General features: G+C 43.0%; 1 pseudogene across 1 annotated transcript; it reads right to left on the bottom strand.

Moving 5' to 3' along the window:
- Positions 1-1,476: 1,476 nt before the first annotated feature.
- On the bottom strand, positions 1,477-25,863 carry LOC308435399 (cyclin-dependent kinase 4-like; annotated as a pseudogene). The gene is made up of 3 exons: positions 25,745-25,863; positions 12,469-12,608; positions 1,477-2,390 (listed from the first exon to the last, which is right to left on the bottom strand). The product of its transcript is annotated as a cyclin-dependent kinase 4-like (transcript).
- Between the last annotated feature and the right edge of the window lie 52 nt (positions 25,864-25,915).

Below are 25,915 nucleotides of genomic sequence, written 5' to 3'. Positions count from 1 at the left end.
TGAGGTACAAGGTGGCCATATCAATGTCTTTCTATAATTCAATTGGAAGGCACAGTGTACTAAGCCCTGTGAATTCTCACATTGCTGCTATGTTTCTTACATTGGGTATCAGATGTGGATTCCCAGTTTTTAGGTGTCTTACATTGCTCAGAGATGAAATGGTTTCAATGTCACCATATTCTCCACTGTGGCATTCAGAGCCTAGGCAGACAGCAGCATTCTAATCTTTCAAACCATCTTGAAACCAGGGCTGAGGAGCTGCCAGAGGATCTTCACAGTCAACAGACTCAAGGCAACAGAACTTCAAACTGACTCTCCCAGCACACTCACCTCTCACATTCTACACTGTCCTTTCCTCCCATCATTTGCCCTGATACCAACAAGAAGAAATGTGCTCCCCATGAGCACAACAAATGCCTGCTCCAGAACACAGAAATGTGAAGCCTCCTGACACAGCAGCATTGTTGCTGGCTTACCTAAGCATTCAGTAAATGTGCTGTCTCAGGCAGCTACTGTGCAGGCCACAGGACACTCAAAGTGTCTCTATTCAGATTCCTACACATGTGCTCACCTAGGATGCACCTTCATGGTTTCTCACAATAACCAGTTGCCTTAGGTATCACTCTAAACCTGCAGCAACATTTGAACTAGCCATCCTCCTGAGAGTCAGCCCCAGAAGGATTGGGACATTGTATGTAGCTGACAGCAGTGCCATTGGCGGACATAGAAAGTGGGCTTCAGGTGTGAGAGAAAGTCCAGGCTTCTGTCTGCCTGACAGTGTTAGGAAACTCGTTGCTGGGCTCAAGAACCGTGCACTGAGGTTTAGAGAACACAGAAAGACAGAGTGCTTCCATCATGGAGACCACTCAGCCTGTGTGACCTGCTTTCCTGTGGGTTTGATGGGAGTAGTTACACAGCACATCTTTTGCACTTTGCCCAGAAAAGCTGTAAATCTTTTGAATGATCCAAAAAGGCTTTTATTCCTAAGAATCTTGAAGATTTGCATCCTAACCACTGCTATCTTTCTAACACTAAGTCTTCTTCCAGCAGCAGCTGTGCTCCAGGTTCCTCCATCTCTGGCACCCCTGACTGCCCTAGCTGAGGCTTTCTGGGGACATAGGCTCCTTGAGATTGAGATACCTCTGGAGGCCAGTCATACCTACAAAGGGGCATGATTATACTGATCTGGCTATTTTTTTCTCCTTCACCTGCTATCCCATATCTCTGTAGAACAATTCATCTGGGACTTTGTTTTGTTTTGTTTTGTTTTTTGAAGACCATACTTCATTGTCTGCTTTTATTTTTCTGTATAAAAACTATACCAGTATGATTCAGGAAGAGAAGAAAACAAATACACTTGACATTTAGTGTAGAAAAAAGGGAGGTACGGGGGGGTAAACCTATAAGGAGAAGTGAGGGATTGTCATTTAAGGGTGAAAATGATCTCTGTAAAAAGTTGGAGGATTCTGCACGGCCTCAGGAGTAGGCAGAGCCTGCCACTTCATCCAGGTCCTCCCACCAAGTGTCTGGAAACTGAGGCAGGCAGCCCCTCTTCTCACTCCAGTCGCTTTCCTCCTTGTGCAGGTCTTGGTGCTGCAGGGATGCCTCGGAAGGCACAGACTTGCTTCTGTGGGTTAAAGGTAAAATTTTCCAGCAGCAGCTGTCCTCCAGATTCCTCCATGTCTGGCACCCCTGACTGTTCTGGACAAGGCTCTCTCGGGGCAAAGGCTCCTTGAGGAAGAGATACCTCTGGAGGCCAGTCTTCTTCTTGAGGATATCAAATAAGTTCAAAGACTTTGCCCAACTGGTCAGCTTCAATTTCCACAGAAGAGAGGCTTCTGTTGAAACATCTCTCTGATGATACAGCCAATGATCCACATGCCTACAGGTGTTGCATAAGTAGACGGCAGAACTTCATGAGCACAGCACCAGAGGGTAACATCCACAGACACGAGGGCCAGCTGGAAGCTGAACATTCTGGCTAGGCCAAAGTCAGCCATCTTGACTGTCCCATTACTTATCACTAGAATGTTCTCTGGCTTCGGTTCCCAGTGAACAATGCAGTTTGCATGAATATAATGGAGGCTACTTAGAAACTGGTGCATCAGATCTAAAGGTCTCAAATGGCAAGCATAGTGGCGTTGCTTTGTGCAGGTATGTCCTCATGTCCTGATATATATGTTCAAATGCGAGGATTAACTTGATGTCCCCATCAGTTCAGGAAGTAGCACAGATATCAATCAGCCATGCAAGACTGGGATGTTCAAAGATCTTCATCATCTTTAACAAGGCTGCCTCATGAACGGTGCTGAGAGAAAGGACTTTCCCAGCTGCTGTTTCATTAGGAACTCTCAAATACTTGAAGGCCACACAGTGGCCACTGTGGGGATCTCAGGCTTAGTGTACCATCCCATAAGCACCAACACCAGACATGGGTACATATCAAATGGTCACCATTCATGTAGAAGGGGATCTTAAGCTTGGCCAAGAGCAATGAAGGTGTGCTTTTATCTGGGCCTGGGAGCCAGTACCTGAGGCTTTGTACCCAGCTGAGATTTTTTTTTTAATAATGTAGGAAGCTCCCATGAGACTTCTGTGATAAGACTGCCCTCATATGGAGCTACAATTCAAAAGGTGTTTATCAAAGCCTTTCCCTCTACATTGCTGAAAGAAACAGAGAGAACAGTGGGGTGTGTTTGGCTGTGGGGAAAGGTTTTTAACTTAAAACTCATGCATACAACCATCCTGAGCGAAGTCAAGTATAGTAACTGAAGGTAGAAATTTAGTAACAGAAACAACAATAGAGGCCGTGAAGGGTGCTCTCTATTGGCTTCTTTATGATTTCTGTGTCCTGTTTCCTACTCCCAGCTAAGCTCCAATCCATACTTTCCTAAACACTTACATTCAGTAAATAATGAGGACAATGTACATCAGGTGGAGTCGAGAAAATGAATAGGGCATAATTTAAAATAAACAATGTATGACTTAAATTTGACCAAATTGTCAGAAAAGTATCCAACCCAGAGGGACAGAGGCAGTCCCTTACTGGCATGCATGCAAGACACTTCAGGGTGTAAGCTCCTCCTCACTCTTGGAACAATGAAGAACTTGAACTTGTCTCCTTTCACCTTTTAACTCATGCATCTATTAGGAGGCTCAGCCACTTTCCCTCCCCCAGTCAATTCTATTCTCCATTTGTTTCAGTTCTAGGACTTGTTGCTGCTGTCTTTATCTGAACATGGTGGTCATTAGAGTCATCCTGAACCAAATTCAGACAGGGAATAGAGGGTCTGGACTCTCTATATCCCAGAGTCAGCATGAGACAAAGACCATTGGCACAACTGAACTCTCCTCTCTCCATCCTAAAGTCCCGGGTGTTCCTTTAAGTTTCAGACACACAACATGCTGACATCCAGTAGTCAATGGACTTGACAATTTTTAGTAGTCCCTGGCCGTCTCATGTGCAGTTTTTAGTCATTCTGGAAAAGGTAAAGGGTCCATTGCTTCTCTCATCTCTGAACTTGTCCCAGTTCCCTGTTCTCCTGAGCCCTTTGGCAGTTATCCTAGTTGTAATCTTCCAAGGAAAGTCACATTCAGTAGTATATTCTCAACAGGGATGATCCTGCCACTGTCCAATGTGTCCTGTGTTTAAGTCACCTCACATCCAATGCCTCTCTCTCCTTCAGTGTCTCCTCTGCAGATGATGGTGCTGTGCTACAGAAGCTTGTTCATGTGAGTCCAGGATGGTCATGGATTCCTGACTATGAGGGCTGTGGTTCATTGTTGCTAAGGATCACATCTCAAAATAACAACACTGAACTGGAAATACAAACTGAAATTCTGCTACCTGAGCAAGTTATGCAGAAAATAACGAAGGATGTTTTACACAGGGACAAGTGTCCAAATGGAATCTATAGTGTTGATCTGGTGCCTGGAAGAGGAACAATGATCAAGTCTCTAATGGGCCACCTCAAAGTCTCCCTGCAGTTCAGAGGAACACCAAGGGCCCGAACTCTGTGGTTGTGATACCAGTGTGGAACATCTCCCAAGCCTTGACACCAGCATCTATAGATAAACAAAGGACTGGATTTCTACACTTTTGTTCTGCATGCTAAAACAGTAAAACAACAGGTATGTAAGAAATGACATACAAGAACAGGGCCTCTTTGATAGCTGCCCAAACCATCTGATACACAGTCCTTCAATTCCTGTACCCCAAGAACAAGCAACTCTCATTCTCATAGAACACATAAGCTGGCCCTTGTTTCTCTTCCTTCCCCCATTTGTTCTTTCCATCAAGAGGAAGACATTTCCTTCCTGTGCTGACATGGTATTAGGATATGGTTCCCACAGACAACAGAAGCTCCTGAGAAATCTAATGCTTGTATGAGTGAACCTAGAGATGAAAGTGTGGATGGACATGTTCCCCTTCACTTCAAGCTGCAGTGATGTCACCATCTCACGCAGAAGTCCATGTCTTAGTGGAGTACCCGCTGACAAGGTTTTTCTGCCATTGAAACTCAGGTAATGATTGCTTTGTATCCATAGAGGAGACTTGGCCCTACAATTAGCTCCTGGCACTGAGGAGGCAGAAAGGAGGATATACCTGTGACAGTGGAAGGCTGTATGCAAAAATTAATGTGAGGCCAATCTGGAAGCTACATGGTGCATCCCCTGATCTTTTCTTCAGTTTTTCATTGCAAGCTGGTGTTTTCCTAGTGACAGGACTGTTATCTCCCTGACACTCACCCAGCCCTCCTTCTCAGTCTTTAAAATTTGGACAATAGAGAAGGACCTCTACAGATGAGTCAGTGGGTGAAACCCTGACATCTGTCACTGCATTTCCTAGCAATTCTTTCCTAAGTGTGGGATGTCTGCCAGAGCTAGGCTCTCAGTTCTTGCCTTGCAACCTGTTGAGTCACTTCCTGGACTGTGCCTACTCCAATCTTCCTCTAGCACCATGGAAGCCATTTTCATTTCACAGGTCTGACTTCATTCTTACCCACAAGGAGCAAGGGTGAAGACTGGCTCTGAGATGTGTTCCCAGCTTCTAGACTATTTGAAGTGGTGTTATCTCTTCTTTTGTCAGTTGCCATTCAATAACCAGAGTGAGGTGCAAGGATTTCACTACGTGCTAGATCCCAGGATCATCAGTGTGATACACATGCCTTGTCCGAGGGGCTGACAGACTGACAGAGCCCATTGCATTCAGGAAGATGAAGGTGGTGAGGTAAGTCCATATCAAAAGAGGTAAGAACAGTAATGAAAATGGAGTTAGCATCCCAGTCCTGGTGGTTGGGAAACAGTGTCCCTGAGAAGACAGCTCTGATTGGCTGAGCCTGCAGAGAAAGAAGGCATGAAACTGAGGACATTGAGAGCAACCATGTGGCACTCAGCCATCATGAACATGTGGAACTGAGGAGTGTTTGTGATACTGTGCACACCCTAAAGGGATTTACTGTATTTCATCTCTTGGTGAAATTGTGTTCTCTACACAGATCACGGGCCCTGGGAGAGTTGACTGTCACAACAAGCCAAAAGCATGAACTGTGCACTCCTCTTGTGCTGGTGATGGGAAAGTCAGAAGACGAGGAGGCCATCCTGACAGAGGGAAAATGTAAGGATGCTGTGTTCCTGCATGTGGTTCCGCCTTTTTCACATATTCATGTTGAGCTTCTAAGCAGGTAAGGGTGTAGATAAAAACTGTCACCAGAGGTAAACCTAGACCTTGGCTGTTCATCAGCCTTTGGTTTATTTATTTCCCATGCAGACTCTCAGTCCCCTTGAGCACAACAACTTACTCTCCCTGACTTTATTAACTATGGAAATAAGCGACTGTGTGGTACAGGTAGGTTGAGCTGCCTAAATCACGTATGCTTAGACCTTCTATCAATGCTGTCTTTTCAGACATCTCCAGATAAGATCCTGACATTCAGTACAGCATTCAAAGGTCAAGAGGATCCATGACCAAAGCAACACAGGCTGGAGCCAAATTGCTGATACTCTGCACCAATGTCCTTCCCTGTTTGTTACTGCCAAAGACAGTCTGAACTGAAAGTCTGTACCTGCTCTCTCAGTGAAGTCACAACCACTTGAAATCTGAATTTGAACTGGCTTTATAGCTAATACTGTTGACCCCAAAATCTAGTTCAATGTCTGAAAATATGAGTTTTCCATTTTCCAACCTGGAACATTCTGTCTCAGGGAAGACAGTGTTTACACGTGAAAGGAGAGACCTGGTGAGGAAGGACAGGTGCCATGTGGCTTTCTCACCATGGCTTCATCTTAGCCTACGTCCCAACATTTCTTCATTCCCGGCCCAAGTAAGTAGTATTTCTAGGATGACTAGAGCTCTGAAGTGCTGATAGGTCCTGAGGGATCACTGGGTGTCATGCCCCATGAGGAGACTCTTCAGGATCTTCTGTGAAGGCCTACTTCTCTTCATTCTTCAAACAGCATGTGGGATGAATGCTTCTCTTGAACACTTGATGCTCACTTGTCAGTTTGCAGATCACTTACAAAAAGTTTTCTCACTATGATTGTCTTCTAGATTCCAGCTTACTTTTCCATAGATGGTGTTTAGTGTGGTCACACATGAAACTGACTAATGCAGTGCATTGACCAGCAAGACTTCTCTAATGCCTAGAGGCAGTGCATGATGGAGCCACAGGATAGAGTCATTTCTATTTCTCTCAGATTTTATTATCACTCATCTGCACAGAAAGAATATTCTGGGCTTCCATCCACAGTTTTCTAAATCTTTTCTGAATGGCATTAACCTAGAATTGACCTACATGTCTAGAAACATGGGAACATCCTATAATGTTCTTCCATATTCACAAACTCACTGCTGTCCTCTCCTTCTGAGAACTGAACCTCTGTGGTTATTGCTAGAGAACTTCCTTTGGTCTGCATATACTTCTTCTCTCCAGAGACTCAGTACAGTGTCAGGATGTCAGGAAGCAATGGGCAGAATCATGACTAAGGTACTGGGAACTCTGTCCTTCTCATCCCATTGTATTCCATCCTCTCGCTTCTCTTTTGCAGATCATGGGGCTTTCCCACAAGAAGTTGCCGAATGTGGCTACCTGGCAGGCCAACCAATAGCCCCTATCTGCCAGACCGGAAGCCACCATCAATGAGTCAAGAAACCTCATCTGCAACATCCCAAACATCTGTAGCATGAAAGTCTGGTAAATGCAGTATGGCCCTCTCCCTTATCTGGTTGCCACCATCAAGTATCAAGTAGCCATTTATTTCAATGTGTAAACCTTGAACTCCTCTACAGATTGGGGTTTGGAAAAGGGTTCTGTGCAGATGTTATGGTGGTTCATGTCATTGGTTATTTCTTAAATGTGACAAATCTGGGTATCCACCAGTTACTGAGTGCTTTCTTTCCTTGTTCTTCACCCGTGTTTCACAAAATATGTTGCTCACTAATTTTATGTCAGTGAAATGGTGGCACAATGTTTGCCTCTCAATATGATTGGTATTTCCTGGCAGGACATTAGTGGATGGGTTTTAAGAGTCTCTGAAATCTACTCTTTGCTGTAATTCGACATAGAGCACACACAGAAAGACGTTTTTCTGATGCTTGACAGAACTCTTTAAGGGAGAGTCTTAGATTATGAGTGGTAATCAAAAATTGGAGTGAGGCAATATGCACCTGGTCCCACTCCTCATGACTAGGGAGCCACATTTTAATAACTTTGACTGAAATGTGAACCACCAGATGCCTTACACTGTTGTCTGTGGATTGCTTTAGAATCATGGAGACTATCTGAAACAAAACCTTTTAGTGCAATTTCCAGATGACTTTACATGTCCAGATTTTACTGCATTAACTCAGTGAAACCGAGGCATACATACAAAGGGGCTACCTATGTCATATCCACTGTAAACCGTGGAGAGAGATAAATGCATGCATGTAAACTTGCAGGCTTGTGCTCATCTAAAGCTCTCTGCATTTATGTGTTCTGTACACAAGCCTATGGAAGGCAATGGCAAAGTTGTTTTCTTCCCATATCAATTAAGATAATCAAACAGATCCTCTATAGATATGCTCACAAGAGAACTTCATCTACAGGATTTCTCTGTGAAGATCCCCCCTCCAGGTCACTTCTCCTGCTCTATTGAGAGTTATATGAGCAAAATGTGATCCCAGTGGCAAGTACAGCTCCCAACACTGAGAACTATCAGACTCAACACTAAAGGCATCAGCTTCTGATTTTATCTAGACACAAAGACAACATCTTAAACTGTGAACTCCTTGGCCTGCTCAGTTTCTCCCCACATTACACATATCTCTGTTTTCATTCAGCCAAAAGCTCATCACTGGGATGTCTCTACAATGACCTTGACTAATTCTTTCTATACATAGATTAAGATTTCATATCAAGCTTCTTTGCCTCAAGGTTGATCCTTTTGCTATTTTTTTTTTTTCTGCTAGGTCCTTTTCCAATTATGGAGTCCCTCCTTCCACAAAAGGTAACAAAGTGGTCAGCCTTTCATGCCATTTCCTATTAGTCTGTGCCTCTTTGAGTAGAACCAGTTCAGTATTGCTAGGTATGTATGATGCTTACAGAACTTACCCTAATCTGAACAGATTATATGGGCACTGAGAACATCTAACCTTGCTAAGAATTTTAATTGTTTACTTATTTTTCTCACTTAGTTTTCATTGTCTATTCTTTATACTGTGTCTATCTGTCTGTCTGTTTCACTGTTTCTATATCTATCTGTTTTTCAGTTTGGTTTCTATCTCTACATTTGTTTCTAACTCTCTCTTTTTCTCTTCTGTCTCTTAGCTTTTTTTATTCCTTTTGTCTGTGTTTGTCTTTCTTTCTGTATCACTAACAATCTCCATTTAATGTTTCTATTTCTTTCTGAATCTTTTCCTCTCTGTGTGTTTGTGTTTGGTGTGTGACTCTGTGTGTCTCTATGTCTGTGTGAATTGGGGGATAGCTTATTTATTTCCAGGGTGGCCTGTGAAGACAGACAATAACTCTACTGCGGTATTTCTCAAACCCTTTATAGGTCACAGGGATTGAACCTTATTGTGAATTCTTGGAAAAGTTTTTCTAAGGGAAGAAAATGAAGAATCTGTGACTGTGCCATTACATGCTGGGGGAAATAATTGTGGGAGTCTCGGCCTTCACCCACACCTGTGCTGTTCTTCCTTGGAATCCAGTCAGGACAATGGGGTCTATTATTTCCCACATAATTGTCTTGGTTGTTTATTTCGGAATCCTCACACTCTCAGCTTAGTTCTCTAACATTAAGTCTTACTGGATCTTAGCATTCTACTTTATTTTCCCTGTCTTTTCTGCCTATATTTATTTTATCAGAATTTTCTATGGGTAAAACAGTTCATCTGTAACACTTAAAAATGGGAAATCCAACATCAGGGACACAGAGCCCATACACAAGGTGCTCATATTTAACTACTAGAAATCCAAGCCAGTAAACTTAATCTTGACTCAGTGGTGAAAATGAACTTAAAACTTGAACAGCCCTAAAATATTGTAGTTCCTGATGTCAGAGTTCCTAGCTTCACAGTTGAAACTTTTCTATTCCTTTCTAGTTAGTGTCAACAACAACTTCTGCAGAAGCTGGGGATCCAGAAAGCTAGGGGAGGGGGTTTGTGCAGGATGTTGACCCATCATGGGTCATGGTTATGCCTTCCATCTCCACCTTCAACATTAAATATACCTTATCTCCCCAAAGGCCACGCCTGCCTAAGTATCCTGAACTAAGTGAGGAATATGGAGTGAACGTCAAATGAGTGAAGGTCAAGGTCTGGCTGTTATCACAGAATCTAAACTATACTGTGGATGCTCTGAAAAACAGCCCTGTTCTCGATGGGATCTTCACTGGCTGTTAATAAAGAACAACCTCTTAATGGAATAATGTGCCTCTGCCATGATGAAAACCATGTAGACAGTGAGTCTACAGAAGAAAATAGGACTGAAGTCTACCAATTAATAGTTCCAAATCTATCTTCTATGGATCACTAAAAAATAAGCACCATGCTACCTCCCTGAAGATGAGTCAAGATGTTGCAGTTAGCGTGGCTTATGACATGAGGTACTCAGAAGCTCACCACAGATCTCAAATACAAATTTAGATTACCCTTCATATGTGATACCCATAAAAACAGAAGGGAAACTTATTACAGCCTTCATCTGGTAGATGCAGGTAAGAGGATTACCATAGATAACCTAGATTTCCACGCTCAGACATTGAGACTGCAAACAACTATGAGAGGTAAGGGCACAAAGTAGAGCTGAGTCCTGCATCTCATACCACACATAGCTGAAGTTCCGGGGTTCTGTTCTCAGAGGGCATCTTTGGAAAATGTCTATTTCTTGTAAAACTCTCAGGTCTCTGAACCTAGAGCAGAAGCTTTGTTCATACCATATCTTAAAGCAAGTGAGGTTGGAAACATAGATGCACATGACAAGTCCTACCACTCTCACCGAAGCTGCTGTAAGGGATGTTTCTCATACATCTCTATCAAATGCCATCCAGGTATGATTTCTTGCTGGAATAACATCCCAATGATACAAAATTGGCAATATATGGAAAGACAGGATATTTATTGTTTCTTTGTATATGTACCCATCTCTGTACATGACTGAGATCATAAAACTATGTCATTGTGAGAAAAAAGAAAGCCAGGTAGAGTAAGGTCTCTCCTGAGGATAACTGCCTTGACAACACAGAATCTCATCAAGGCTCACAGGAAAGACACACATATGAAGACCTGTTTGTCATGAGACAGACTCAAGATCTATCCCCCCCTTGCTTTCTTTGTTAAACAACTCTCACACTCCAACAAACCTGGCTCAGTATTTCTCACAGACATCACCTTGGCACACCATCTGAATGTCATTCAATTGAAATCTCTCCCTTTGTGTGACATGGAAAGGCCTTAGTCATGTCCAGTGTCATAACAATTCTTGAGTAATCCTGTTTTAATGCACATTTAGACCTGTCAGAGCAGGCTTTGCTCTTGTGTAACCTGGGCAGATGTTGGCCATGTCCACTGTTTCTGCAGCTCTATAATGAGGCAACATCACAATGAGGCCTGTCACAGCAGGCTTTAATGTGAGCCATGTGGGCATCTTTATCACCTCATGTCTCACCCCCAAACTACACAGAGAACTTAATCCATCTCTCAATTCTCTATGGTCTATGTGAAGAGCTGACATTTTCAAGAATTTCAGAGGTGAAGATCTTGCCTTGGTCATCTTCATAGAATTTTAGCTATTCAGACCCACATACAGGGAAACCACGACTGGAAGACTTGTGAGCACCATATCCTCTAGAAACATGAAGCAATGGCATTGGGATTCCTCTAAAGTTTCAGTGACCCACACTCTCATAGCAGAGTGTTGTGTTTTTTAAATCTTAGGGAAGAGATGGTCTCTTTTTCCCACAGATATGAGTTGGTTCACTACTGCTCATACTGGGAGATGAGCATGATCAATCATAAGATATTCTACTTCTTCTTTCCCAACATGGAGCCGTAGATCACCTCTCTGATTCTTTCTGCTCTCTTGAAATCCTAGAATACTCTGAATTTAAGATAGAGAGATCATTGGTTTAGAGGCAGATGCTGTTTATGATGCAGAACTGCATCCACTTAGTGCATATTCTTGCCAGACACCAAAAATGCTCTCTAGATTCACAAAATGCTATAGTGTTTCTAAGATTTCACAGTCTCTAGGGGGAAGTAAATCTGGCTTGTTATTAACAGTTCTTGTGGAGGATGTCACCTGAAGAGCCATGTGCTTTCATTATTGTCATTGTATGCTTTTAGTATTTGTTTGATACATGTGAACAGCCATGAAGATCAACTTAAAACCCTACCGAAAACATGAATTTAGGAAAGTGTCATTGCTGTTTCCCCAAGGTATTATGACCCCAAGCCCTGCTCTATGCTGAGAAATTACCTTATCCCTAAAACTTGCTCTGATTTTTTTGTACTTGCTCACTTGCATCTTGTTCATCTTTCCTGGAGATGTTTCCTTTTGGTTTCTAACAATTTAACTGGTGCATTTATGTGACAGGCTGTCTAATTTTTCTCAGTTGCTTGTTGTGTAGACCGTTTCCCTTGTCTTGTCTGATATAAAGTTAACATCATGAGACAGCTTCAAATGTGTGATGCTGAAGATTTTTCTTGAAGTTTGAAGAACTCACTTGGTACTGGGAAGCCTAGACTTTTCTTAGCAAAAGACTATACTTGTGGCTAGACTTCCAGAGTCCAAAGAATTTCACTTCAGGATTTCAGTTTACAAATGACTAAAAGAAAATTCTAATAGCATCTACAAATCCCACAAATATGATAAAGCAGATGCTACTACAATATGTTATGAATAACAATTTTCTTCTAGCTAACTTATCATCCTATAGGCATTTAGCTTCCTTTTCTGTCATGCATGTTTGCTGCCTCTTACTCTATACCTTGATCTGTTCTTTGCAGAATCAGCCTTCCGCAACAATCTGGGACATTTCGATTGTATGATGTTGCGATGAGTGGTCTGCTGACATATCCCCAAAATAGAAGCTGAGTAAGTTGTGGGGTTTTCCTTAGTTTAAGGTACCTAAGAAGAGTAAGGCAGAACATGTACACACGATCTGTAAAAAGCGGTCATCATTTATCCATACACTGCTCTAATATGGAAGACAGCACAGAATAAGAACTTGACACTTAGGTTGCTTGCTCCTCATTGAACACTCACATCTTTTCAACTAGCACCATATTGTTTTTTGCTGGTCAAAGGCACAATCTAGTGAATAAGTTTCTCTCTACTTCTTGGTAGATAAGTTAGGAAGCTCAATATATACTGTTTTATCGACCCTGCTGTGTCTCCATTTTAAGCCCTGCTTTTGGTATAACCAGGTCATGTGATCTCTCCAGAGTTCATGCCAATATTTATCATCATAAATGAACATTCCATCAAGCCCTGACCATTCTGGGATTGCAGTGACAACGGTAGGCCCACGTAAGCCAGTTATGGTGGAGGGTAGAGGTCTGTAAGTCTCTGGAGCAATCAGTATCTGCATGTCCATGATGAGTAGATTCCAGAAAACTTTCATCAAGTTGTAGTGAAATGTTCTCCACACTTGCACTATTAAGTAAGTGTTCTGAATGGTTCTTAGACATCCCATTTGCATAAAGGAGGTAAGAAATCTACTTGAAATCTTTTGGGGCATTTAGACCCTCCTTGTGTCTTTAACAACATAGCTGTCTGGAGGACATGTCTGGAGGATGGCATATCTGCAATGTCTCACCATTTCTACATGATGCTTCCCTGACACTAGGAAATGGAAAAAAACACAGTCACATTAAAAGTAAGTATCTGTTGTATCAAGTTTTGTTTGTGCTCAGTACAATGGGAACTCATCAGAAGTAAAATTTGTATGTTTTTGCAGCAATGCAGGAAGAATCTTTGGACATCAACTACACCCCAGGATGTGTTATATTTGGGTTCCAGCCTGTTACCTTTTGATTCTCAAAAAAAAAAAAAAAAAAAAAAAAAAAAACAGTCTTTTGCTGGGTTTTCTGAAGGATCTACATGTAAGTCTCTTTGCTTGTGTTCGATACACAGGTGATGTTTTATGTAACTGGGCATATTATCCCTAAAGCTATACTTGTGTTTGTCTCTCTCCCTTGAAATAGTCAGGATGTTCACATTCTCTATGGTCCCTTACCCCATTCTTGAAGCTCTCCCACACCTGCTTCCCTGTCATTGTCTGACCACATTAGACTTTTGGTGTGTTCATGACAACACACTCCTGTCTGGATGTTTCCAATCTTAGACCCATGGTAGGGAGGAAAACAAAGGCCTGGAGATTTCATGCTCTTTCCCATTACAGGCTGTGAAGAACAAGAGCATGTAGACAACACCAGAACTTCTGTCACTTTCCGCAGGTCATCTGGGTTGCCTCCTGAGTGGCTTTATGGAAGAAGTCAACTTTTCCCAAAAAAATCCTGACTGACATAGGGGAGACATGACCCACAAGCTCCCATCTCAGTCTCCTTCAGTACTTGTGCATCTCCTTGTCTAACACTTCAGAGATATTCTAATTATTCTGAAATTACAACTAGCTCAGACATTAGCTTAGAGGGAGAAGTATAGATGTGAGTGAGGATTTTCTTATGCACTGGTACAATTCTAGAAAGTCTAGTGGTGCACAAACTTGTGGGAAAGAGCTAGAACATATCTTCTGCAAGAAAATCATTTTTTCCTCAATTTACAGGAGCTTCTTCATTTTGTTCAGCATATCCAGCCTCTTCATACTGAACCCAAAGTAATAGCTGATTTGGCCAAGCTTAGAAGATGAACTACAGCCAAGAAACCTGGTGACCATAAGAACAAAGCATATCTTTGGGAAATATTTTAAAAGCATTTATGCACAGGATAAAATTGCAGGGACAAAAATCTCATTAGGCATGTAGTATAAAAAGGCTGACAGTCTCAGGTCTGAGGACACCTTCAATTCCTATAAAAGGGACAATTCTCCTCTCCACAGAAGAAGCCTCTTGAGGATTCTGTAGAAACCAGGCCTCCAACTGTGAAACTTGTGTTTTTTGGATACCACGTTCAGGACTCTTTGTGTGCAGGTATCCACACTCCTGCTCTTATACCTCATTTGATAGTACTTTTCCTGTTCTGACATTGGAAGTGTCTTGTGCTGATGGTATCAAACTTGACACATGAGACAGAAATTCTTTTACCCCTTTAAGGGGCTGGAAATGGGCTGTACACACAGTTGATATTAAAAATGCATTTTGTTCTTTGAGCTTGTTGACACTTTTCACACTTGTTTGACTGGGAACAAGGCTCAGAGTATGATATTTTCAAGATTCACCACAATGAATTTCATAATCTCACACCTAAAATAGGGTAGATACCACACTGGAGTGAATCCAAGGACAAGTTGTCTGACAAGGGAATTTTACAGAATTAATTATAGGCCCTGGATTTAGAAATACTAAACTTACAGAGAATTGTTGGGAGATTCCAAATTTATAAATTAGAGGATACCATTAAAAATGAACCATGTCAGACTTATATAGGCAAATTAATGCCTCTTTAACCTATAGTGCTGTGATTGTCATACTCTCTGTCAACCAAATAAAGTCTCCATCTAGAGAATGACAGTGCATGACAGCAGAGCAGTACATTGAGGGTGCTGCAGTAGGTCCAGGAGATACTGCATCACTCCATCCACCACATCTAGGATGAAATCAATAGGAAAATGGGAAGGATTGTGTGAGGGTGAGATCTGTGTGCCAAATGCAGCCTAGGTGTCATATCCCAAGTTTGGAAGAGCACTTCTGCCCCTGTATAGAGGTTCAGGTCCACAGTGTTACCAAGGACAGTACAGTCAATGGCTGCCCCATGAAGGACCTTTACCTGTCTTCTTGAACTATAACAGAACAAAGAATAGATAGCTTGCCAGCACAGGAAGTGGCACAGGGCTGCCAAAGGGGGATCTCTGGAAGGGGCAGGACTGGTTAAGTGTACAGGAGAGCTGACAGGACAGGAGAAGTGTAGGGCACACATTGAGATCATGTGCTAGGGAGCATGAGCTATGTAGCCACACAGCTGAATAGATGGGCTTTTGCTCAGACTAAACAGAAATGTGGCATGGCAGACTGAGCCTCCATTGGTACCTATGGTTCCAGCTGCATCTCTCACTTGCAATTCACAAGCATTAGGCAGCACTGTGATTGGCTGCCAGCATCACGTTCTTCCCTTTGCAGCCAGGGCATGCAAGAATCTATTCTCCTACCTATGAGCTGGACATAGTGTGTCAGGGGAATATCTTAACCTTGGAGTTTCTGCTCTTGGAAGACAAACCTGTCAGTGCAGCAGTCCTATTAAGGATGATACTCTGGGAGTCAACAGCGCCATGCCTCTTACTCAACCATTCCTCCTGGCTATTACATAATTAGTCACATTTCCTCTGGTGTTGGAGAAGAGCAGGTAGCTAAGCAAGGACCTCAAAGTCATACTAAGTCTACATCCTGATTTCATACCCTGAGAGGTACTCAGATTGACCTGAGACCACCTTGAGAACACACACTTTGGAGTGAGCATGGGGACACACATATAGGAATTACAGAAAAGAGTAAAGCAGTCAAAAAGTTTTGCAACCACATAGAAGAACAAAATCAACCACAGACCCCCTCATAAGCTTTTAGAAACTCAAATACCAAACAATGAGCACATATGCAGGGACTTAAGACTTCAGCCACTTATGCAGCAGACGATGCCCTGTCTGGCAGCCATAGTAGTAGAAGCCTTTGGTCCTGTGTATGCTGATACCCCAGTGTAGGGGAATATTAGGGTGATGAGGTGTGAGTTTGTGGGTGGGAATGGGAACATCTTATAGTGGCAGGAGGACTGGAGAAAAAGAAAGGAGGAATGAGGATGACATATGAAATGTAAATATATAAAATATCCAATAAAAAAAACGTGGGCCCAAATGAGAAGAATTGGACAGACAGCAAATTCCTCTTGTGAAGCCCTGCTGTGGGCTTATGGTTGATGTGGGAATGTGGCATCCTAGAGACTCTTCTCTGGGGACTTGGCAGCCCTATTGCAGTTCAGGAAAGCTGCAGTAATATCTGCTTTTATCTCATAAAATAGAGGAACAGTTAGCACAAGTGGAGCAGAAAGCTAGAATTAAATTTGGACACATAGGTGTTCCTTCCACAACAGAAATCATAAATGTCTCTAGCAAAAATGCCATCAAGCTTTTGGATTCTGTGCCTATCACGGCCACTAGCCATTTCAAGTAGTCAGATTAGAAGCTCATTGAGGAGAAGGGAGCTGTGAGGCCCGGGAGCTGCTCAGGTCCACATATCAGGGACCATATCTGTCAACCTTGCTCCCTGATAAACTCATAAGCATGCTATGTAACCCTGTTCCTGCAGTGCTCCATTGAGATACCCCTGTTAGTGATGCTTGGAAAGAAATTAAGGAGAAGCTAGGGAGAGCATTGATGATAAGGGTGATGCGTCTGAAAATAAACTGAGTACCATTGGATGTCTGCACTGAAGCAAGTGCAGAAATACTGGAGACCTGGCATGATCCTAGATATTGTCAGCTCACTGTTATGACTCAGCAGTCAGAGCTGGAAGGACACTCTGAAAGAGATCAAGGTGGCAGTGGTCAGGATGGCACCCATGGTGCTTTCATGGGAGAGCAGGGTAGAAGCAGGAACTTCCAGGAACAGGGTCAGGGACAGTGAGGTAGAGGTAAGAACTTTAGGGGACAGTCACCAGGAGGTTGCATGAAAAGAAGAAATCCCCAAACAATGGCCAGAAGCTGAGTTTTAGTAAACCCTTTGGTCAGTGGGTAGAGGAAAAGGGAAATCTTCCCACAGTGGACTCCATGGCACTTCCTGATGTCAATTCCCACAAGACTTCCCTTCTTTTTGCTAGTTTCCCTTCCCTGCTTCCTCACAGAGAGAGCCTTCTGAACTGTCCAACTCACAATCATAAACCGTCTTCATTTTGGAAAGGAATAAAAAATCATTGTACCATTTTCCAGCATACTTCTATATTTACGAGGAAAACCAACCATAAATCGGCCAAAACAAACAAACAAACAAACAAGCAAACACCAAGTAGAAGGCTATTGTTGCCCATCCACTGTTTTAAAGAACAAGGGCTCTTCTCAGTCTGCTTAGTGAAAAAGAAAATGACTCACATTGAGAGAAATCAAGACTAGTAGATGGTTTTTGTCAACTTGTCACAAAAGAAGAAAGGACAGAAAAAAACTCAACAAATAAATTACCTCTACTCTTTGTCCTTTGGTCATGTCAATGGGCTCTTTTCCTGACTGTTGATGAGGTAGGTCCTTATAGAACATTGTTGGTAGCAGCAACGTTAAGCAGTGGCTCTTGGTCATATAAGAAGGCAAGCTGAATGAAACCACAGAGAAAATGCAGATGAGAAAATTTCTTACATGTTTCTTGCCTTCCTTTCTGCTTGACTTTTTACTCAGTGTAGGGTTTTGTGATGCTTTTAAAACTCAACCAACCATTTCTCCCCTAACATGGTTTTGGCCATGTCATTGATCACAGGCATAGTGTACAAACAAGGAAAACAAACAGCTGAATGGCAGTCCCTCTGTCCATGAATTCTTGCAGGATATTTGATTAGACACTGAAATCAGAGGTTGTAATATTTCCTGGTAAAACATGTTCCTAGTACTGATATGATTCACCTCTAATACATATCTTTAATCCCAAAAGACAAAGGTAATGCTGTAGAAGGTAGCACTAAGCTTGAAAGTTATATATAGCTGAGTAGCAGAAAAAGTGATGATTCAGAGAAGCATTTGACAGAATAGGATATGACACACTCTCATAAGAATAAAGGGAGGACTACTTAATAGAGAGCAGTGAATAGCTAGAAAAGAAATGGAAGGGGTTTTACTGAGAGATTTAGAGAGATCAGAGAGAACGATGAAGGGGTGAGTTTATGACAAAGTAAGTCTCAGAGGTGAAAAATATTCTAGCCCTTGATAAGACCATATGAAGGGTACAACCTTCTCATACAAGGTGTATGTTACCACAAGGAGGCAGTAAGCCTGAGAGACTACATTTACACTAAGAGAATAAGCAAGAGATTTGCAAGAGAGAAACAACTAAACACCCTAGTCCATTGATTGATAAGTCCTGTCTCTGAAGAAGAATATGACCAGAACCAGGGTTGGGGAACAAGATAGAGTGTTTGTTCTATTTTGGTCCCTCAGTCTCCCCCAGGGCTTATGAGCTGGTTTATGTTTGTCTCAAAGACAGAATGATACTGGTTCAGAATGAGATCTGTCCCACAAATGGAGGAGTGTCTCAGAAAGTAAGAGACAGAAATAACTGGAGAACCCCCAATGCAGGACAGAGGCTCAAGCAGTTCTCTAGGAGGTATCCTCATATTCCCTGAAAAACCTACTTAATGGCAATCATCTCACAAGTTTACACGGGAGTTCTAAAACTCCATTCTCCTATCTGAAAGGGGTCAACTCAGTGGTTTTGCAAAACGCCCTGTGGTGAAGATGCAGGACAGGATACTGGAGGGGAGTCCAAGGACACCTCAGTGCTTCTCAGAAGATAAGTATGTTCATCCCAAAGATAATCTAGAAGTCTCATTTCCTTTCTGGCTTTCAAATCTAATGAGGTCCTTTAATGCAAACTAGAAGCAAGACTCTGGACCAGAACAAAGAGTTACTGTAGAGAGGGCCAAGGTCTCCACATTCCAAGGGTTTTCTTACTCCAGATCACAGATTCAGAAGCCTGTGAATGTAGCTTTGACAAAGCTTATTTGTAGACAGACCCTCCGCATACTCTGTACACACATTACCTGACAAGATACAGCTTATGTTCTATTGACTGAGGCAGGAAATAGAAGAAAGAACCACTAGCAAGAGGCAAGAGCACTATGTTGACCCTGAATTCTGAGCAAGTCAGTTTCATCAGACTGAGGACAGGTAACCAAAACTGTGTCAGATATTGACTAGAATAAAGAAGTTATATGAGTTATTAAGTAGTCTGTGAATAAGCAAGTGCTTATAGGATGAACATTTAAGTTATTAAGTCTAAGAGTTGTTATTCTGGAACAATGAGACTGGGTAAAAGCAGTAATCACCAATAGCACTGAATGTGAAACGAGAATCCAGCCATAGGGCTTGAGAACTCTTGGTTAGGAGTCAGTTTCCTAGAAAAGATGCAGGGAACCAGAGACAGGCAGTGGAAAAGGCTGCTCTAAAACAAACAAACAAACATACTAATAAACTGAAGAGGACAAAATAAGGGTTCTTCTACTGGACCCTCAGTGTACCTCCCAAGAGCTGCTCCTCTAACTGGAGGCTCATGAGCCAAAAGAGCTGGAGGGTGCAGAGCTGACCAAAGCTCGCTCTCTGGCTACAGCTTTAATGCAATTCCCTGGTGCAGCAGAGGAGCTGAGCTGCCCATGCCTGACAGAAACCAGCACTTGCCAGTGACAAGAGCCTGCCATGGCCCCTAGAAAAAACAACGCAGTGGCATTCTGAGAGCCTGGTCTACCTTCCCAGACTGGGCAGCAGATGCGGGGCAAAGAGAAGCTCTAGCCCAGAAACCTGCAAGGACAGCCTGCTGGACGAAGCACAAAGATGGAAGATAACTGCCATAGACATGTGCTGGCCCTAGAAGCCTGCAAAGACAGAAAGGAAAATTGAACACTGTCACTGAGATGTGGTGGCACTGATAAGCCCCAACCTGAAAACAATAAAATAGACGAACCTGCTTATAAAAAAATCTTAAAAATAAATAATATAATCATGTCTCCAAGGGAAAGAGAGTATAATGAAATTATTTTTGCATTAAGAAATGGAGAGATCGAGAAGTGCACAGATTACTATCACTGATGGAAGCAGCCTCACTACAGAAGTGGCCCAGCCACCTTTCTTAGCCTAGAGGCATCAGGGACACCCCTGCCCCAGGAGTCACCTCCTTCTGCTCCATTTAGCCTCCCTGCCCTTACCACTGCCTTGTCAGGTTTTCCTGCCTCCTCTTTCCCATTGACCCGGCCCCTTCCGGAAGGCAACCGCCCCCTTCTTCTACAGCTCAGCGCCCCAAAAAATCCTCCTGAAGCAAAGGTGGTTGTGGTGCCTTCTACCTGGTGCCACCCACAGCCTCGGCCTCAGTGCTGGCCCTTCCCAGTGTCTGATGCCATCCAGTATCCAAGGCTGCAGCCCCCAGACCCTGTGCTGCCAGGAGCCTGCGCAGCCCTATGAACGCTGGGATTGGGCCCTGCTGCGCCTGCGCTGTAGGCAGTGGCTGTAGGCAGTGTTCTGGAACCCTGTGGCCAGGCCGCCCCAAGACCCTGCACACACCCACGGGGTCCAGCCTGTGAGAAGTGCATTTGTGGTTGTGTGCTACTGTGCACCTGGTGTGGAGGCTACATATCCTGGGGCAGTCCATGTGCCAGGCTGAGGCCAACGGAGATACCTGGGCCTCCCTGCATGCTCAGGTATCACCACTTTGAGTGAAGGAGCTACAGGAGCAGCTGCAGTCACTGGCCCAGGCCGCCCATGTATGCGAGGTCAGATGGAGGCTGGAGAGGGTCGGTCACCACATTCTGCAACTTCATGAGAGGCCCAGGAACAAGCAACTGATCCAGTGTTACTGCTTATAAATGCTTGACCCTACTGAACATTCTTTCTTTCCTTCACACTACTCAGCACTCTGCGTGCTCACCCTGCTGGCTTTCCAGATGCTCAACCACAGCTGGAGAAGGAACTAAAGGCACACTAGCCTGGCCACATTTCTAGAGGGCCCAGTGGTAGGAAGTGGTCATGTTTCACTTGGGATTGCAGGGATGTACTCTGTGAAGGTCAGATGCATTGGAGGGTAGATGAGGCACAGGTTGACAGTGGCTCCAGAGAGTCCAGTCTGTCTTTGATTTCAAGGGGAACAAAGCAAAGAGTGGCTTTATTTCCTTCTCAAAACCTTGGCAATGCTGGTGGACCTTGAAAATGAAAAAATAAAAAGAACGGTCATTTTTCTTCTCAAGCATATATGAATGAGATGTTTCTATCATCCTTTCTGATACATCTCTTCTTGTCTCCAGCCAGCTCCTTACACAGTGCCTTCACCCCAGAATCTCTTGACACTTGACTCCAGAATCACACCCCAGCTATGGCTTTTGCTGTCTCTCTCTCTAACTTTCCGGGGTCCCTAGTGTCCATCCTTGCCTTTTTCAGTTAATAATAATAATATATTTAATATAATATTTAATATTTTTATAGTTCATTCGTTATCCCCCTTGTTCTGCGCTCTGTCAGTTCCTCATCCTAATTTTCCTCTCCCATCTCCAAAGTGATGTTCTCACCCCTTCCCACACATACAAATCACCAAACCTCTCCACTCCCTGGGGCCTAAAGTCTCTCACTGAGATCAGACGAGACAGTCCTCTGCTGTGTATATGTTACAGGCCTAGAGTATGCTGCCTGGTTGGTGGCTCAGTGTCTGAGAGATCTCAGTGATCAGGGTTTGTTGAGAATCCTGGTATTCCTGTGACGTTGCCCCCTCCTCAACTTCTTCCATCCTTTCCCTAATTCAACCACAGGGGTCCCAACTTCAGGCTACTGGTTGTGTGTAAGTATCAGCTTCTGTACTAGTCAGCTGTTAGTTGTGCCTCTCAGAGGGCAGCCATGCTAAGCTCCTGTCTGTAAGCACACCATAGTGTCAGCACAGTGTCAGGCCTTGAAACTTCCCCTTGAGATGGATCTTAATTTGGGTCAGTGTTGGGCCACCTTTCCCTCAGTCTCTTCTCCATTTTTGTCACTGCAGTTTTTTGTTTGTTTGTTTCTTACCTGTGAGCTACTGTGTATTAATAGTGAGTAATGGAATATACTTTCCTGTCCTAGTCTGTAAACATCCAGAACATTGCTCAGCAGGAGAGCATCATGGAGACAAGTGGAGCCCTGCTTGGCCCTGGAAAATGTATGTCAAGGAGTCATTAACAGGCAATGAGGTGGGGTAGCTGGTAGGGAATGGGAGAATCTTCATGGAAGCAAGGAGAGGGGGGAGGGGAATAGGAGAGAGGAAGGAGATAACATTGGAAATGTAAATACATAGAATATCTAAGTAATTGATTTTAAAAAGAAAGAAAAAGAATAATCTCTACCTGATCAAACCCTGATTATGTCTTCTATCCAGAAATTTCTTTTTTTCTTTAAGCAGCAAGACAACCTTGGGGTCTGAACGTCTTTCAGTTTACAACTTTCCTTCACATATCTAGCTAGTGACCAGCTCTCCTATTTTGCAACTTCCTTTGATCGTCTTTCTCCACTACACATGCACTAGCTTTTTAAAATTCTTTGTGATGTTGTCAGTTAAGTATTCTGACCAATATGGAGCTGAATTTGGAAGACATCAGTCATAATAACTATATTTTTACCACAATTTACCAGTGTGAGCTCATTAGCAACACTTTTTCTTTTCAACTTTTCTCAACATAATGAGGTTATTAATTAAAAAAAGAGGTATAAGTGTTCTTGCTTTCCCTTATTACCATCTGGAGAGAGGGTCGGTCCCTTTGTCACAGTTCCTGATAAATTGCTCTAGGGTGATACATTTAGATCTTTACAAAATGATATTTTCCTTCACTAAAAACTTGTTCTCTTTTAAATATTTTTAGGACCCAATATTGATAACTTTTATGCTGCTGTGCAAAAGCACCACAACCAAAAGTGGCTCATAGAAGAAAAAGTTCATTCTGACTCATCGTTACAGAGGAATAAAAGTCTGTTATGCAAGAAGTCCATGCAAGGGAGACTTGGCAGTAGGCAGGCCTGATGGTCAGAGAAAGAAGCTAAAAGCTCAATGTTCCATTGAAAGCACGAATTAGAGAGAGAAAACTGGAGATCATGTGAGGCCTTGAACTCACAAAGACCACATGTGGTGACAGACTATGGTTAGCAAGGCCACACCTCCTAAGCCTCCCCAAACATTGCTAACAACTGGCAAACAACTGTTTAAGTATTGAGCCGGTGAGCCTCAATCTCATAAAAAGCACTTCAGTTCCCACAATATTAAAGCATTAATGTGGCCACACACAGCCTCAGGAGAAGCAGTAGAGGGTAAATGGTCAGATGCATAGTCCCTTAGAGCACACTTTCGAGGGCTTAATCCTGAGCTTTGCTACCTGTGTATCAGCCTGCATAGGTTTAACCTCTCTCTCTCTCTCTCTCTCTCTCTCTCTCTCTCTCTCTCTCTCTCTCTCTCTCTCTCTCTCTCTCTGTGTGTGTGTGTGTGTGTGTGCGTGTGTCTTTCTCTTCCTTACCTGGACAAGTTTATTTATGCATATGAAATACTTATACCAAAATCTTGCACATATTGATCACTTACTATATGTGAACATTTATGTTGATTTACTTTATCCAAATAAAATCTTTTGACTGTACCTGTGAATAAGGCATTTAATGATTCAATTTAAAGTAAATGGAGCAGAATCTATCTATTGACAAAGAGAATAATTTCAAGTGAGGATACCTTCTGTTTATCAGGGGTATCAAGTAGATCCCCATAAACAAAACAGACAATTCAGGTACCATTACTCTTGGTCACCCACAGGAACTTGGTGGTAAGAACTCATTGCTGGAAAGACTATATGCTTTAATCACAGAACAGGAGACATCAAGCTGATAGTAACCTAGAAGCTTCCTCCCTACTGAATAGCTTGCACCATGCCCGAAGTACTATACAGGCTGTTGAAGGAAAGAGAAATGTCATCAAAAGCCCTACCTAGCTGTGAACTCCATGAGATTTAATAACTAGCCTAATAAGATACGCTCATTGATGGCATGAAAGCTATGTGGGTAACCTTCAGTTTGTATTTAAGGCCACTATAGAGAAAGGAACTTATACCTGCTATGGAAATTTTGCCAAGAACCCATGGCTGGGAAGCTCATATACCCTAAAGGAAACCTTACTTCTGTTCTTCAGGTCAATGCAAATTACATCAAACTGCCTTCTAAATACTTAGCCTTGTTTCTATAGGTTAGTGCAGCTTTCACTCCTCAGTAGACATGATCCTTATAACAGAGTACATAGGTTAACACAAAGACTCACAGACAATTCCAGAGAATAAGTGACTGTTGAGTTTCCGGTTCCAAATTGGACATTTATATCACAGTTCCCTAAGGTGAGCATCATGGAAGTGTGGGTGTAAAGATTTTAAGACCAGTTCTGCTATGCAGATATTTCTGGATGTGAACACACAGGAGTTGTGACTGCCTGCTCCAGACATACACAACATCAAGCCAATACCATTACATAATGGGTGGGGGAAGGGAACCATAAGGACCACACCTGGAAGAGAACTGTTGGCACTTGATGATTGCTAAGGGAGTGTGGCCCATGGTTGGTTGTCCATGCTCCAGTGACTGCCCCTATATCCATGTGTGTATGGAGAGCTTTAATTAGACACAATGGTTTATAAGTGGGGTTTTTTTGTATGAAGAGAATATGAGGTTGAATGGGCCATGTGATGTGTATTGAGGGTCTAATAGAAGTTAAAGGAGGTCAATATGATCAAAACACGTTGTGTACGTGTGGCTTTCTATTTTAAATTTTATTTTCTCATTTTTAATTATTAGCATTTGAGTAACCTATGACACAGATTGCCCTGGAGCTGTAGTTGCAGGTGACTGTAACTCGACTGAAAAGGACATCTATTCACCTCCATGTATGACATTTTTTTGTGTGTGTGGGGTACAGCAGAACATTATTGATGTTATTGAAGAGAGTAGGGAGGGTTCTCTAGGCCCGTCCTATTATTATGAAGGTCTGAAATAGAAGTTGTGAGGGAGATGCTCAGTATTGACACAGAGTCAGAATAGGACTACTCAGGAACTGAGGGCCTCTCTCTTGCTCTCAGTGTCCTTGCTGGGGGAAGGGTGGTACAGAATTTATTACTCTTTAGAGGCCATGTAGGCCATGAGGTCCACAACCCTATTGCTGTAGTCATACCAGGAAATGATCTTCACAAAGAAGTCATTGAGAGCAATGCCAACTCCAGCATCAAAGGCAGAAGAGTGGGATTTGCTGTTGAAGTCACAGGAAACAGCCTGGTCTTCAGTGTAGCTCAGGATGCACTTTAGTGGACCCTCAGCTGCCTGCTTCACCATCTTCTTGATGTCATCATACTTGGCAGGCTTCTCCAGGCAGCAACAGATACCTTAGGTCAGGAACACGGAAGGCCATGACAGTGAGCTCTCCATTCAGCTCTGAAATGACCTTGCCCACAGATTTGCAGTCCCAGTGAGTGCAGGGGCATGATGGTGTGGGCTGCCCCATGGCCATCACACCACAGCTTTCCAGAGGGGCCATCTACAGTTTTCTTTGTGGC

This window comes from Micromys minutus (assembly GCF_963924665.1).
Source record: "Micromys minutus genome assembly, contig: SUPER_22_unloc_1, whole genome shotgun sequence".
NCBI classification, from domain to species: Eukaryota; Metazoa; Chordata; class Mammalia; order Rodentia; family Muridae; genus Micromys; species Micromys minutus.
Note: the sequence above shows the minus strand (reverse complement) of the source record. Positions and strands in the feature narration are given on the sequence as shown.